Consider the following 15,501-nt stretch of genomic DNA (forward strand, 5'->3'; position numbering starts at 1 on the left):
ACTAACATTTGTTATCTTGTATTTTCTATTCTATTTTATACTTTTTCTATTCTGTTTTATTCACTGTTGTGTCCCAATGCAGGGAAAAGTGCCTGGTAAATAGAAGACAATCAACATATATTTACTGAATGAATAAATGTTAGGTATATTTATCTACTGCTGCACAACAAACATTACCTATTGCTGCACAACAAATCACCTCCAAAAACTAAGAAGTTTAAAACAATAAACACTTATTATCATATAGCATGGCTTAGGTAGGTGCCTGTATCTCAGGATTTCTGACAGAATTGCAATCAAGTTGTCAACCAACATTGCAGCCATCTCAAGCCATGACTGTGCTTGAAGAATCAGCTTCCCACCTCACACATGGCTGTTGTCAGGCCTTATGAGATCTGTTTTCAAGCTCACTTACATGGTGGCTGGCAGGTCTTGGTTTCTTGTCACTTGTGTGGTATTCTCCATAGCTATCTGAATGTCTTTATGACATGACAGCTGGTTATCCAAATGAGGGAAAGCCAGAGAGTACCCAAGAGAGAAGCCACAGTCTTTCTGTACTTAATCTTAGAAGTGACATCCTACCAATTTCACAGTATTTTATTCATCAGAAGTGAGTCACTGGGTTAATCTAGATCCAAGGGGAAGAGATAATACAACGGCATGAGTACCAGGAGGCAGGGATCACTGGGGCCATCTTAGAGGCTGCCTCCCAAAGAAGGAATAATGAAAGTTAAAAAAAAAAGAAAAAGAAAACCCTTGTTCTTTGTCCACCTGATATGTTCGTTAGTATATTTATTTAAAATATGATTCTAAGTTCATTATGCAATCATTCACCTTAATGTGAGCATTTTCAACCTTACAAAATACCAAAGAGAGAATGTGAACTATCGAACATCTCTTGCTAACTAGTGTCCATTAATAGTCATATTAAAGATGATGCAACTGGCATGGATAAGTCAACAAAAATAGTACCTAGAGAAAAAATAATTTTTGAATGAATCTTGCTAAGTAAATGACATCAACCACCTCTATTTAATTACATAGGCATTAGGGAATAATGCCTATATTAGGGGATAAAATGGCCCTTAATAAAAATAAGTTTTTATACTAAATTGGAGAAATTAGGGAAAAAATCAAAGGTTATTTAGTAAGTTAGAGGAAATAACAATTTATTGTTGTAAAGAAATAAAAGGTTATGACTAATTATACACACCTAATGATCAAAATAAAAAAGTACATTACCATAAAATAAAACAAAATCAAAATTGCCTTAACACTATTCAAAAATTAACTCAAAAAGGATCAAAGACCTAAACATTAGATCTAAGACCATAAAACTGTTAGAAGAAACTGTAAGGAAATATCTTATAAATCTTATACTAGGAGGCAGTTTCCTAGACCTTATACCCAAAGCAAGAGCATAGAAGAAAGAAAGAAAAGGAAACTCCTCAAAATTAAACACTTTTGCACATCAAAGAACTTCGTCAAGAAAATAAAAAGACAGCCTACACAATGGGAGATAATATTTGGAAATGATATATCAGATAAAGGTCTAGTATCCACAATTTATAAAGAGATTGTTCAACTCAACAACAAAAAGACAGACAACCCAATGACAAAATGGGCAAAAGACATGAACAGACACTTCTCAGAAGAGGAAATACAAATGGCCAAAGGCATGTGAAAAGATGCTCAACTTCCCTGGCTATTAGAGAAATGCAAATCAAAACTACAATGAGATATCGTCTCACACCCACCAGAATGGCCATTATCAATAAAACAGAAAATGATAAGTGCTGGAGAGCTGTGGAGAAAGAAGCACACTTATACACTGTTGGTGGGGATGTAAAATGGTGCAACCACTGTGGAAGGCAGTTTGGCGGTTCCTTAAAAAGCTAAATATAGAATTGCCATATGATCCAGCAATACCATTGTTAGGTATCTACTCAGACAACATGATGGCAAGGACACAAATGGACATTTGCACACCAATGTTTATAGCAGCATTATTTACAATTACAAAGAGATGGAAACAGCCAAAATGTCCATCAACAGACTAGTGGATAAACAAACTGTGGTATATACATACAATGGAATATTATGCAGCTGTAAGACAGAATAAAGTTATTAAGTATGTAACAACATGGATGGACCTTAAAGACATTATGTTGAGTGAGATTAGCCAGGAACAAAAGGACAAATACTGTATGGTCTCTCTGATATGATCTGACATTAATGAATAAACTTGGAGAATTTCATTGGTAATAGAGACCATCAGGAGATAGAAATAGGGTGAGTATTGGGTAATTAGAGCTGAAGGGATACAGATTGTGCAACAGGACTGATTGTAAAAACTCAGAAATGAGAGAGGACAATACTACCTAACTGTAATACAATTATGTTAAAACACTGAATGAAGTTGAATGTGAGAATGATAGAGGGAGGAGGGCTGGGAGCACAAACGAAATCAGAAAGAAAGATAGATGATAAAGACTGATCTAGTATAATCTAGGAATGCTTAGAGTATACAATGATAGTGACTAAACGTACAAATTTTAAAAAAGTTTTTGCAACAAAAGAATGTCATTATTGCAGGGTGTTGAAAATAGATGGTAATATTTTAGAATTTTAACTTATGTGTGAGACTAAAGTAAAAATGTTTATTTGGTACAAAATTTATACTTTGACTAGTGTATTTCCTAATATAACTTATGTAGCAGCTTAATTGAACACCATAAGTACATGGAACCTTGAGTAGGGCATGAGATTTTGTTGATTTGTCTAGAGTGATGCCCCAATAAATCCCAGAGTGATTTGAACAGTGAATAAAAAAGTATCTGCAAAGTCCCCTTTGGGGAATGGTGAGAAAGGGGGGAAATTCAACTTCCCCAAGTGGAGAATTCTTGATATTCTCACGAGCAGTGTGGACAACCAAAGCTATAGGCTGAGCCCCCAATCTTGGGGTTTGTTCATATGAAACTTAACCCCACAAAGGACAGGTCAAGCCTCTTAAAATTAGGCCTAAGAGTCACCCCCAAGAGAACCTCTTTTGTTGCTCAGATGTGGCCTCTCTCTCCAGCCAACACAACAAGCAAACTCACCACCCTCCCCCTGTCTACGTAGGAAATGACTCCCAGGGATGTGGAACTTCCTGGCAACGTGGGACAGAAATTCTAGAACGAGCTGAGACTCAGCATGAAGAAACTGAGAAAAACCCTAGAATGAGCTGAGACTCAACATCAAGGGACTGAGAAACCTTCTCGACCAAAAGGGGGAAGAGTGAAATGAGACAAAATAAAGCGTCAATGGCTGAGAGATTCCAGAGTTGAGAGGTTATCCTGGAGGTTATTCTTATGCATTAAGTAGATATCACCTTGTTCAAGATGTAGTGGAGAGGCTGGAGGGAATTGCCTGAAAATGTAGTGCTGTGTTCCAGTAGCCATGTTTCTTGATGATGATTGAACAATGATATAGCTAGCTTTCACAATGAGACTCTGTGAATGTGAAAACCTTATGTCTGATGCTCCTTTTAGCTACTATATCAACAGAAGAGTAGAACATATGGAATAAAAATAAATAATAGGGGGAACAAATGTTAAAATAAATTCAGTTTGAAATAGTGGTAAATGAAAGCGAGGGGTAAGGGGTATGGTACGTATAGTCTTTTTTTTCTCTATTATCATTTTATTTCTTTTTCTGTTGTCCTTTTCTCTCTTTTTCTGAATTGAAGCAAATGTACTAAGAAATGATGAATATGCAACTACGTGATGATATTAAGAATTACTGATTGTATATGTAGAATGGAATGATATCTAAATGTTTTGTTTGTTAATTTTTTTTTAATTAATAAAAAAAAGTTTTAAAAAAAAGATGTAATGGAGAGGCTGGAAATGTAGAGCTGTGTTCCAATAGCCACGTTTCTTGAGGATGATTGTATGATGATATCGCTTTCACAATGTGACTGTGTGACTGTGAAAACCTTGTGCCTGATGCTCCTTTTATCTACCTTATCAACAGACGAGTAAAACATGGAATAAAAATAAATAATAGGGGGAACAAATGCTAAAATAAATTTAGATTGAAATGCTAGTGATCAATGAAAGGGAGGGGTAAGAGGTATGGAATGTATGAATTATTTTCTGTTGTTTTTTTATTTCTTTTTCTGAATTGATGCAAATGTTCTAAGAAATAATCATGATGATGAACATGCAACTATGTGATGATATTGTGAATTAATGATTATATATGTAGAACGGAATGATCAAAAGTTAAGAATGTTTGCATTTGTTTGTTATATTTTTTTAAAAATTAAAAAATTTTTCAAAAAAAGAAAAAAACTGCCTTAACAAAGTACAAACCAAATGCCAAAATAATTGTTATGGTCATTATATTCTACTACAAAATAAAATTTTAACCGGGTAGGCCTAATTTCAGGAATAAGTTGGGGATAAACTACAAAACATCATACTTACCAAAAATCAGGGAAAGCCTATGTACTATAGTAGCAAAAGATACCCAGTATCATCCTTTTCCTCCCTAAATCCTACTTTAAATTTTCCAAATTCATTTTCAGTGAATGAAGCTGACTTTATTTGCAATCCCAAAGGATCAAGTAATCCAATGGAAATTGGAAAAAAGGATTTTTACAGATGCCAAAAAAAGTATCCCAAATATTAAAACTGTACCTTTATCATAGAGAAATCTGGTGTTTATCACTTTAACTGGGTAATCAAAGTTAGCGTGACTAATTGTGGGACAGCCTGATATGTGCCTCTTTGTGTGGTGCAATACAGAAAACACAATATATATCATCTGTGAAGTACTCTTGACAAAAATGTTTAACCTATGTCTATTAAAAACTATAGAGGTAACTTCTGGTTTACAGGAAACAAAGTAAATACAGGAACATGTTAAACAACATCTTGAGGAAGCAATCAAGACAAATCTAGAATATGATATTCTAGAAGGCAACTGGCACCAGGATTCTTCAAAAAGTCAATGACAACTAGCAGATGAAAAAAAAAAAAGTGGGGAGGGAAATATTGTTCTAGATTAAAAGAAACTAAAAGACATAACCAAATACAATCTTAAATATTGACTAAATACTAGATTCAAACAACAAAAAAACTATTCAAGATATTTTAGGAACTGGGGAAACCTAAATATAGATTGGATATGGAAATATGATTAATTTTCTCTGGTATATTAATGGTATTGTGGTTATATAGATAATGTCCTTATTCTTAGGAAATGTACACTGAAGTGTTTAGGAGTAAAGTGTCATGATACAAGCATTTTACTTTCCAAGAAAGTATGACACATACACACAAATAGAGAGAGAAAGATAATGAGAAGCAGAGTCAGAATTATAGCCCAGATCTTAAATATTAATTGTCCTGGAATTCACATTCTCACTGCACTAGTGTGTCACCTATTTTATATACCTAAATCTGTGTTTAGGGGGATGAAGAGCGGGGAGAGCAATAAAAGACATGATATTGACTGTCTGCCCTCCAGAAGGTCACAAGCTCACTGGGGAATGCCAGTTTTACATACAATATAAAACAACATGTGACAATTCTGGTATATAACAAATAAATGCTGCATGAGTTCAGAAGAGGATACCAATAAACCTTCAGAGAAAAGATACCTTTGAAACCGCTTCCTTCTAACAGGCTTCTTATTCGTTGCCTCTTTTCTCTTAAATATCTTTCCTTTACTTTTTCTATTGGCAAAAACTGATTATTTTCTACCTAAAAAAAAAATGTGGTGACTATTTAAACATCAAATGTATATTTCACCTGTTTGAAACACAGGATATAATTTTTAAAATAAAATACTGTCTACCTTCTCACTGGAAAAGCCATTAATAGACTAGTGGATTTTCTTCCCTTCAAAAGTAATTGTGTTATTTCAAGTGTTGAGGACGTAAGAAAGCTTAAAATTTTAAAAATAACCTCACAAAAAGCTCTTTCCCAATACCAGAAAGAAATTACTCTAAAGACAAAGGTGTCGGAGGACATATATACATCATATGACAAAATGTGATAGGTTCACATAATTACATAATACCATCAAGATTAGCAGGACTCTGTAGGTAGTAAGCTAGCAAGAGTGTCGATTCTCTGAATCATTTAGAAAAGAGAAAAGGGCAAGCAATAGCAAGTGATGGTAACAATAATAAAAGCCTTCACTAAGGTGCCTTCCATGTGTCCCTACTGCATGCTGAAATGGTTGGCAGGTAAAATTTGAGGGCTTAAATTCTTGGAGCTCTTGACAGTTCTGCCTGTGTCCATATGGCCGGAAATTGAGGGATAAAACTGAATTTCAACAATCTGAAGCAAACATATTATTAAGGTGGAACACTCTTTGCTTGAATATAGTACAGAATTTCAAATTAATAAGTTAAAAATGCATGCTTGGCATATAACTTAAACTAGTATTTCTTTATAAGATGATCTACTCAAAGATATCCTGTAAAGATCTCAGTGTGTTAACTGGTTCTAACAGGATTATGTAAGAATTTACGTAAGCACTCAGTAATAGCTATATATCGATCACTACTGAACTTTGGCTGAGTATTATATACTCATAAATTACCATAAGTACACATTTTTATTAGACTTGTGGGTCACAGACTTAAGTTAAACTCATTCAAAATAATCTTATGCTGTAACAAGATTTAACTTTGTAATGAAGTTAAATTTAACTTTGTAATAAAGTTATAAAGTTAAATCACTGAGTTTCTCACGCAAAACTTTTAGAACATCACTTCAGCATACAGTGCTGAACTGCATGTGAATGTGAGTGAAAGGAGAAATTTATAGTCATGTATATCCCCAGAAGGAAAGCTAGAGGTTAAAACATGGGAATGTATAACACAGTGAATCTTGTGGTATATGATGACTGTGATTAAAATTACAACTATAGGGTGGGCCACGGTGGCTCAGCAGGTAAGAGTGCTTGCCTGCCATGCCCGAGGACCTGGGTTCGATTCCCGGTGCCTGCCCACGTTAAAGAAAAAAAAAAAAAGAGAAAATTACAACTATAAAAAGTTCTATCATGAACTAGAACGAATATACAACACTATTACAAAGAGTTAATGGTAGAGCAGTATGTGGGAAAAAATGTACCTATTGCAAACTATGGACTATACTTAACAGTAATATCTTAATATTCTTTCATCAACAGTAAAAAATATACCACACCAATATGGGTGGTCAATGATAGGGGGATATAAGTGGTATGGGATATTTTGGATTTGGGGATGGGGAGGGGAGATAACGAAAACCTTCTAAAATTGATTGTGGTGATGGATGTACAACCATATAATGATACTGTGAACTACTGACTATACACTTTGGATGGATGGTATGGTGTGTCAGGATATTTCAATAAAATTACATTTTTTAAAAAAAATACCACCTGGAAATTTTTAACTGGAAATTATAACACTGGGAAATAAGTTGTTTCTTTTTTAAATAAAATGAAAAAGTGTATACATAATGGTTACTAAAGCAAAAAAAACAAAAAACATAATACATAAACCTCAGTTTATGTTGCATCCAGTGCTACAATTCAGACACAGAAGAATTAACAAAAGTTGATTTACATGAGGATGATTTTTGTGAAGGATAGAAGGCACAAAGAAGAGGTGGGTTGCATTTGTAAATCACAATTAACTACAGAAATATATATTGTATCATTATTTATTTTATTACTTCTGCCTGTTTGAAAAAAGAATTGAACTATTCCTGTCCCTATTAATACTTAATGGAGCATCTACTGCTTCTTCCAATCTATTCATCAATATAAATTCATAGTCATATTTCCTATCCATTCATCAGACACACAGTCTTGCCTCTTCCTACCCACCCTGCCAAGATGACTTTAACCTTACCCAAGGCTCTACTCCATATAACCCAAAAACAATTTTAATCTCCTCAGATAGAGATGGCCGTGAGAGTTGAGGATGATAGACGAGACCCTAGATTAACTGAGTGACAGTGACTCAACAAACCTTCAGCCATGGGGAAGAGGAGAGAGTAGTGAGTCAATAAACAATCACAGTTAATCTATATGGATTTATTTTGGAGATAATCAAGAAATAACTGCAAAATGAGACCTGGTCTTAATAAATGCAAAATGTAATAAAATAAACATGATGCCAGGCTGACTCTGGAATATCTATATAGAAGGAATTTTAGGGGAGAGCAATCTGATAGAGTATCTGCATAGCAAGCATTCAGTTTTTACTCAGATTGCATGTTTACTTAAGGTGGCTTTTAGGGAAGCTTATGTAGATGGTAGCATGGGAAATAGCAGAGTCTCTCCAAGCTATTCCCTGAATTACATTTGCCACAACATGGTATAATGCTTTTCTGAAAAGTCAAAGATTTGTTCTCAAACACTATAAGAGGGATACAGTCCCATTTAAATAAAAATAACAAAAATAAGTATAAACTTTCATCATAATCAGATTCTCCCATTAACCTTTTCTAAAATCAGCACTTAGAGTGTCAATGAGGTAGTCTAAACGAGATCAGCACTAATATAAAATATCAAAGCTCTCCTCCCTAATACCTCCAATATCTGAATAATTCTCATTGCTATAGCTTTTTTCTTTATCCTCCTCATTGTGTACACATTAAAAAAGAGCAGAGCAAATCAAAACACTAGCCTAACCCAGTATATACACCAATGTATTTGTTACACTGCATTTTACCGAATGCACCATGAAACAACTCATAGTAAGAACACACAGTAAGCTACCAGTGACATACCAACAAACTTGAATGAACAAAAATTAACCTATATTATTATATAACTACATCTAACTACAATTATTATAAATGTAATGAATCAACCACATTTCAAATATTGGATCTCTAAATAAACAAACTCCTTAACTGATCAGTTTAGAAGTCTGTTTCAAAAGTTTCATTTTAGGAGGCTTTATTGAGAGAAAAAAGAAAAGTTAGCCACAAAAAAAAAGTTCTTAGAGTTATTGTTTATTTCACAAATGAAATAAGGTGATTCCATGTTCAAGTCACTAGGACAAAACAAGTCCTTTCGAGGTAGCAATGAATGTGCATCTGAATATACATCTGACCAATCACCAGCATGATGAGACGCTGGGTGGGGGGGATACACTGGCAGGACTTGTGCTGGCCTGCTTCTTAGATAACAGGAAACTATTCTAAATTTGATTTCAGAAGCAAACTCAGCCCCTCATGGCTAATGATACTGTAAAATCATGAAATCAGATCACGAATAGTAAATTGGATTTGTACATTTAAATAACAATATGTGCAAGCCCTATTGTTCACATCATAAATTACAGATCCTATATTTTAGATCACAATCTTCTGGTAAGCATATCAAAGTACCTGAAAAGAACTCAAGAGTCTTGCGGTTTAGGCAATGCTTTTGACAAGCTTAACTCTGAGGCACTTATTAGGAACAGGAGGAAGGAAGTCAAGAAGCCAAACGGCATCTTAAGCACACTATCCCCCATATTATGAAGTTGTTTAAAATTAAGACCATAAACTAAGAATAAGATGGAAGACTAAGCACTCCAATTTTCAAAAATATTAAAACTCAGACTGCACTCAAGAAAATATTGCACTGGTGAACCTTAAATGTGGGTCATAAACTTGACAAAAAGATACTAACAGGAAAAAATATATAGGTCTCAACAAAATGCCACAACTGTTTCTTTCTGAGGAGATCAGAAGCTTCAAAATCATTTGTTAATTTACTTATTATTCCAGGAGTGTTTCTTAAAGAGAAAAGGAAATAGGATAAAATGTGAAATATGCAAAAAGATAAAATACACAAAAGGAATGTGTATTTTGCAGTTATTTTATAAAATATTGTTATCAAGTTATTTTATATATTATGTTGGGAGTAAACTCACTTTAAAACATAGTTTATTCCCCATATGTATCACTCTAACAATACATGATTTGGGTGTTTAACAAATATTAAAGAAATATTGGCCAGTGGGCCACTGAAAAGGAGAACAGATGCAGAAAGGAAAGCAGAAACTCACCTAAAAGATAAGACTTTCTTCTATTATCTTAGTCTATTTGCTAACACGGCCAAAGTTTCCAAGCACTAAACTTGTCACTGGAGTTCTAGCTCTTACAGAATGGAAGCCTAAAACTTTTCTTAATTCATCATTAGCCGTCATTCACTTCTAAGGGCTGCACACATTGACCGGACATTTAGGACCTAAATCCTTTTAACAAACACCAGTTAAAGAAAACTCAACTGGCTGGCCATACTAATGAAGCTCAAATAAAATCTGAAACAAAACAAAAAATTCCATCAATTTCCTTCCACACAGAGCACTTAACCCCACACTTCAAATATCAACATACGCAATGCTTTTAAGCATCTATATACAAAGTAAAAGAAAAGAAACCAATCAAGAAGAAAAATTTGACATGCATAGGTGGTATTGCATGGGCAAAAGTACAGAAATGGTCAAGCATGTGTTACTACTGAGGATATCTATTTCGTTGGAGAATATAAGGAACAAGGCGTATAAAGTCTGAAAGGTAGATCAGCCCTATTATGCAAGGACTTATCCATAAAGATTTTGCATAAAACACTGGTATAAATGTTGGGAGAATTTTGATGAGGCCTAAAGATTAAAAACATTTATTCCTAAGCCTGAATTCAATTATACAAGGGAAAAAAAAGGTAGTTTTGCTATAGTAGAAAAAAGAACAATCAGAAAATGTTAGCATGTTAAACTTGGATCTGCCAATAAATTCACTTAAAAAATGGTATATACTTCGACATATGAAAAAATTAGAATACAGACTGTAAGCTTTATATCAATGTTCAATTTCTAGAACTTAACTAAAGTACATTTAGGGTGGATACATATCTAAGTATTCTTGTTCTTAGGAAATGCACATGGCAGAATTAAGTGTTCAAGGAGCATGACACATACAGCCTACACTTGTTTAAAAAATGGATTGATAGAAGACAGATAGATGGTCAGATAGATAGATGGATTGATAGAATGATGGACAGACAGAATGATACAGCAAATGTGAGAAAAGGTTAAAATTGGTGGATCTGGGTATCTAGGGGGATAGGGGTATGTTGGCACTTTCTCTAGAGTTTATATTATTTTTGAAACTGTCTTGTAAGTTTGAAAGTATTTCAAAATTAAAAGTTAAAATTTTAAAAAAAGATATACTCCTTTTCTCCAGGATTATGAACAACATCTATCATTACCTTAATCAGAAGCTTCTCGTAGAAAGCACCTTGGTTCCAAGGCAATCTGATGATCGGGCAGTATATACTTTTTTGTAAAAATCTGTCATTTATCAAGCGCTTACTGTGTATCAGATATTCTTCTATGCATAAGTATTACATAGATTATAGTAATAACACTCATGAAACTATTTAATAAAACAACACTTTACAGCTGGCAAATAATTTATGCTTTCAATGTAAGGAAAAGGTAAATGAAAAATACATCAAATTTCCATAAAAAAGCGACGGTTAATCCTACATCAACAAAACTAGGATGAGAAGAATTATATAAAGGATATATATACTCTTAGAAGAGTCATACCAACTAAAATTTTTGCCAAGACTGAGGATACAGAAAACAGCAAGGAGCAACAGCATTGACAACATCCTCAAGAGAGTACAAATTCACTATAATAATATCCAAGACACCAGACACAATCATTTCTGGCAATTTTCCCTAAAAACAGAAAGAATAAAATAGCAGCTGTGAAATTACACAGACTACTAAAAAAAAAAAACCTCAGCATCTCTTAAAAAAAAAATCTATCTCCTAATCAGCAACACATGCTAAAAAACGACAAATCTCCACAGACTAGTCATTTATGGCTGGGTACAGTTCGAGAAACAACAGAATGACAGTAGCTATCATGTGGCCAGAAACCAATCATCAGCAATTAGTTTCACGTGAGATCACTCTCTCTCTCTCAAGAGAATGCCTGTTCCTGGGAAGAATAAACCTGTTCTGGCAAAATCTCACCAGGAATAATAGCCTGGTGATGAATCTCAAAGGACCAGCTTAGTTCCAGTCTCTCCACAGGTACAAGCACCCAGCAAGCGTCAGGAAATATTTCCAAGCCGACAGATGCACAAACTGAAAAAGGAGGTCACGAAGCTGAGAGAATAGATTTAACCCTTTGGCCACTCGGAACCGTGACCGCCAAGGAGGAAAGCATTTGATCTCTCGGGTTTGGGATTTTCTTTTTTTTTTTAATGATGCAGGTGTCAATGGCGGGAAGGCCGAAAAGATCTTCAAGGGCTCCCTCCACCCCTGAGATTCTGCCCGACTCCTCCAGACAGCTCAGGCTACCTCGTCACGAAGAAATCGCTGGGCTGCTGCACCCAACACCTTCGCCATCTGAAACCTGCAGTACTTCTCATTTCTTTTCCTTCCAACGCTCCTGCCCACTGTACAATGTTTGACAGACCAGAGAGTACCGATTTCCCTTCGTTAAAAGCATACCCCAAGCCTAACTTTTAAACGCTCCTAAAGCCCAACCGCGCTTGCCCCAGCCCCTTTCCTCAGTAGCTCCCAGCCCGCCTCTTTCTCCTCCGGCCGGCCGCGTCCTCACTCACACCCCTCGGCGCTCCGGAGTGCAGAGGCCGTAGAGCAAGCGCCCCCGACCAAGGGCCTGCGGGGGGCCGGAGACAAAGAGGCTGCGACGCCGCCGCCAGGACCGTGCCCCCGGGGGCGGCTCTGCGCCCTCCCCCCTTCCCGGCTCATGCGCCGCGGCCGCCTCGCCTCACCGGTGGCTCCCGGGCCCGGACCCCGGCGCCCGCCGAAGCAGCCGCCAGACGAACAATGGCAGGAGGAGGTGCCGGCGTCCACTGCTCGGGCCCACTCCGGCTCGCAGGCCCTTAAGCTGCCGGCTGACTGACTGACTAACCCACGGGTGGAGGGAGGAAGCGAGGGAGCGAGCGGCTCAGGCGCGCGCCCTCCCGCTTTCCCTCCGCGAGTCGAGGCCAGCCCGGCCCGCAGCCAGCCCGCCCGCGCGCGCCCCTCCCCCTCCGTGCGCCACAACATTGTAGTAAATTCCTATTGGTCGGCGCCGGAGGAAGGAGGGGGCCGGGCCCGCGGCCTGTCAGCCCATTGGCTAAGGCCAAGTTCTGGCTCCTCTCGTTCCCCCCACCCCTAGGTGGGTAAGGAATCGGGAGGGGAAGGAAAAAGAGAGGGGAAAAGGCAAGGGGCTAGCCGCCTATGCGCACGCGCAGGTCGAGCCCGGGTGTTCCAGGCTCCAGCAGCACCCACGTGGGAAATGGGGCGGCTACTGCCCTGGACGATGAAGAGGTGCAGAGGAGAGCCAGGTAACTGGCCGAGATTTAGACGCCGCAGGGAAAGCGGAACTGACATAGAGGCTGCTGCTGGGCCACCCCAGCAGCAGTTAGATTCCCGACTGCCCACTAAAACACTTAACGCACCTAGTGACTTTGGTTAAGCCATTAAGCTTCTCTGGACTTTAGTTTCCCCATCTACCAGCTTGACTATTTCTAGGCGCCATTCCAATCTTGATATTCGATATGATTACCTCTCCTGGCAACTGTGAAAGGCCTGAAATAGAAACTGAGAGCTGTGACCATGCCAAGATTTCACCTCTTCTCTGCAACTAAAGATCTCCTAATTCTGCCTGTGTCTTGACCCTCAAAATCAAAAGACAAAAAAAAAAAAAATAGGGACAAAGGGTAAAATAAATTGGGTTGATAGAAATACTAGTGATCAATGAGAGGCAAGAGTAAGGTACATGGTATGTATGACTTTTTTCTTTTTATTTCTTTTTTGGAGTGATGCAAATGTTCTAAAAAATTATCATGGTGAGGAATACACAACTATGTGGTGATATTGTGAGCCACTGATTGTACACCATGTATGGAATGTATGTGTATGAAGATTTCTCAATAAAAATATATTTTTTTAAATCATAAGCCGAAATTCTTGTACCTAGCTAAGGAGGTCTGGTCTCCAGCTGAACCTAGAGGTATTCTGATAATTACCTGGTGTGCATTTATTTCCCTCCATAAGTTTTAGGGGTCACTTGAACCTTCCCACTCCCTGCTAGGCTTATCTCAGAATAGGTTGTGGGCCCCACAGAGCAGAAGGAAGTTTCTGTTTTGAGCATGATACCCATAAGGTAAGATAGATTCTGATACTCCCATTTTAGTGATGAAGAAACTGAAGGCCAGAGGCTTAGACCTGCCAGGATAAGAAACCCCACAATATGACATCAGAGCCTGCTCTCCAAATCACAAGGCTTGCCAAAATGTTTGCTGGTATCTAATCACAGTTCCCTCAGAGAACAGCACAGCTTCTGAAAACAGACCACCTGACTTTAATTCTCAGCCTCCAACCCTTCCTAATTGTTTTGCCTTAGTCAAGTACTTATCCTCCCTGTGCTTCAGTTTATTCTTACCGCATAGAGTTATTGTAAGAATTAAATTAACTAACATTAGTTGAACAGTGCCTAGTTCATAGTACATGCTACGTAAGTGTTTATTATTACTACTATTTGAAGACTAAAATATGGACTGAGACCTGGAGCAGGCTGGTATAATAATAATAATATAGTTGTTAAGCACTGGATTATTGTCAGCACTGAGCCAAGCACATTACATGAATTATCTATTTGAAGCATCATAAAAACCCCTTAAGGACCGCTTGACTATCCTATCTAAAACAGCCCCCACCCACACATCTCCCTTACTCTGCTTTCATTTTGAGTCACAGCACTTACCCCTACCTGACTTTCTACTATATATTTATTTATTTGTTGTTTGTGTCCATCCACTAAATTGCAAACCCCAGGAGGGCAGGGATTTTGTCCCTCTTGTACATCTCCCCGAACAGTGCACACTAGATAAACATTTGTTGAAAGAGTGAATGAATTGTCCCCATTTTACATATAAGGAAACTAAGGTTTAGTAAAGTGAAGTGACTTGGCCAGGGTCATTCTGTGTATTAGGGGTGGAGCATCTGTTCTAGAATTCTGTGGTCCACTGCCTCAGGTCCTCAGTTTCAACCACGCTTTTGACTCGGAGAGCTCCATCCCTACGACTTCCATGCTTGAGAGCCTTCCTTCATCTATCAGACAGAGAACCCTGATACTATGAAGGATGCTTACTGAAGTGCAGTCACTGGGAAGCTCACTGCCACCATCACCATGTTACCCAGCAAATTCAGATTTATGAAAACCAATATTCTCTTTGACGTAAAATGCTGGCCAATGACACATCATATTTAAAGAGACTTATTTGGTTGCATGCAACATATATTATTTAATAATCATTGCTCTGGAAATAAGTAGGGGTCTCCAGCTAGCAGAAAACAGACACATATCTAGTATAAACCACTCTTAAATTCAGAGTGCTGCACAAACCAAAAAACGTTGACCCGGGCTTTAGAATCTGAAAAGCCTGAATTCCAGTCTTGGCTTTTAACTTTTAGCCTGGAGATTA

At 37.3% G+C, this 15,501-nt stretch overlaps 1 protein-coding gene across 19 annotated transcripts in view; it reads right to left on the bottom strand.

Annotated features, from left to right (window-relative positions):
- EPB41 (erythrocyte membrane protein band 4.1) overlaps positions 1-15,501 on the bottom strand; it is a 318,202-nt gene that overhangs the window by 285,555 nt on the left and 17,146 nt on the right. The window contains exon 1 of one of the 19 annotated variants that reach the window (XM_077150553.1): positions 12,802-13,020. The exons of the other annotated variants lie outside the window; for them this stretch is intronic. The gene's annotated coding sequence lies outside the window, so the exon portion shown is untranslated. Of the gene's footprint in view, positions 1-12,801; positions 13,021-15,501 lie in introns of those variants that run through there. 19 annotated transcript variants of the gene reach the window in all.

The sequence above is a fragment of the Tamandua tetradactyla genome, chromosome 2 (assembly GCF_023851605.1).
Source record: "Tamandua tetradactyla isolate mTamTet1 chromosome 2, mTamTet1.pri, whole genome shotgun sequence".
Taxonomy (NCBI): domain Eukaryota; kingdom Metazoa; phylum Chordata; class Mammalia; order Pilosa; family Myrmecophagidae; genus Tamandua; species Tamandua tetradactyla.